The following is a 1,932-nucleotide window of genomic DNA, read 5'->3' as shown; positions in this document are numbered from 1 at the left end:
TCGAGTTTATTGGGGCCCCCGTCAAGTACAAAGGGAAATTGGTAGATGCACTTGAGGTACGTCCCGGTGCGGTCGCCCCTCTCACAAGTGAGGGGGGTAGTTCTGGTTTAGGGATCTGACACCGGTTACGACCTTGCCGTTGGCCCTTAACGTTAGGATGTACAATTTCAAGTCAAATGTTTTGTAGGATGTTAGATCGGCTAGGAGAACCTTTGTATTAGAGATCTGTTAAGGTTAGCCAACATCGTAATGTGGAAATGAAATTGTACATTATATGAAACTGTTATTTTAATGTTTTCTTTTGTTTCATATTTTAATAAATACGGCCGGGAAGGGTGACTCCCTTCCCGCCTTCCAAAAGTTCAAGAACTGTTTTCGGTTTCCCAATTCTTGGGGATTGTGTTGAGAGGGGGTGGCGGGTATCTCGGCCATATGGAAAGGGGCGACCAATCGGTCCCCCCGAACGTATGGTGGAGTACCACGATCCCCCCGGGAAGCCATCTTGGGCGGGAGGCGGGTCTCGGCTGGTATGCCCGAAGCGGCGTAGCCGGGGCGCGCCTTTTTCCCGCCCTAGAGTGGGCTGGCCTAGACACCAACGCGGCCGGCCACGCCCTCGGAGGCAGGCGGGGGCGGGTTCACGCCCACCCTGAAGACGGATAAAAGGAGCGGAAGCCAAGAAAGCATCCTCTTGTTCCTGTGCTCTGAAGCTGCACCTCCCCGCTGCACGTGAGCTCGAGACGGAACGAAGAGCAATTTGGACCCACCCACCAGCCCCAGAGGACGGCAATTCGTTGGAAATACAGTTGATATAGTATCTTTGGTTTTATCTGTTTTCTTACAGGTTGTGATGATCGTCGTGAAATTTCTTAACGATGCAATAAAGATTGGTTATTTTCAGTATGTTTTGCAAATAAAGTAATTTTGAACAGAGGATTGATCAGCATTTTCGCCTAATAATAAATGTTGTTTTGCTTTGTAAATCTTAGTAACTTAGGTAGAACTGTCGTATTTATTTTGGTCGGGCGGTAAGGTCATGATCGGTGAGCAGTAATTGGAAGATCCCTATGAGGGGGCGTCACCCATTACGGATGGGAGCGCGCGGGGGAGGTGGCCAATTGGCCCCTCAACGGGGAGGCGGTCCTGTCTAAGGAGAGGCCGCCGGAAGGAAAGGAAAGGTGGTCAAGGCCCCTTCCTGGATAGGAGGGGCTACGGCCCCTCCTGGGGAATTTCCCGGGGCCAGGACATCTGCGACGGCAGATGGGTAAGTTGTGTGGGGTGCGGGAGGGGGTTTACGCTACCTTTTAGACACCTCACACGAGCCCTCGAACGACCGTTAAATGGCGTCGAGTTTATTGGGGCCCCCGTCAAGTACAAAGGGAAATTGGTAGATGCACTTGAGGTACGTCCCGGTGCGGTCGCCCCTCTCACAAGTGAGGGGAGTAGTTCTGGTTTAGGGATCTGACACCGGTTACGACCTTGCCGTTGGCCCTTAACGTTAGGATGTACAATTTCAAGTCAAATGTTTTGTAGGATGTTAGATCGGCTAGGAGAACCTTTGTATTAGAGATCTGTTAAGGTTAGCCAACATCGTAATGTGGAAATGAAATTGTACATTATATGAAACTGTTATTTTAATGTTTTCTTTTGTTTCATATTTTAATAAATACGGCCGGGAAGGGTGACTCCCTTCCCGCCTTCCAAAAGTTCAAGAACTGTTTTCGGTTTCCCAATTCTTGGGGATTGTGTTGAGAGGGGGTGGCGGGTATCTCGGCCATATGAACTGTGACTGAAACTGTTAACTCTTTACTCAGTAAATAATGACAACAACAAATTTTACAACATTCATGGAGAAAATATGTTTCAATGTAGACACTTTTATTTGGTGGTAAGGCAAAACGTTGCTCCAGGAGCCTCTGCTCAAACAGCCACGAT

Source organism: Lissotriton vulgaris, chromosome 3_1 (assembly GCF_964263255.1).
Source record: "Lissotriton vulgaris chromosome 3_1, aLisVul1.2, whole genome shotgun sequence".
NCBI lineage: Eukaryota > Metazoa > Chordata > Amphibia > Caudata > Salamandridae > Lissotriton > Lissotriton vulgaris.
This window is presented reverse-complemented; position numbering follows the sequence as displayed.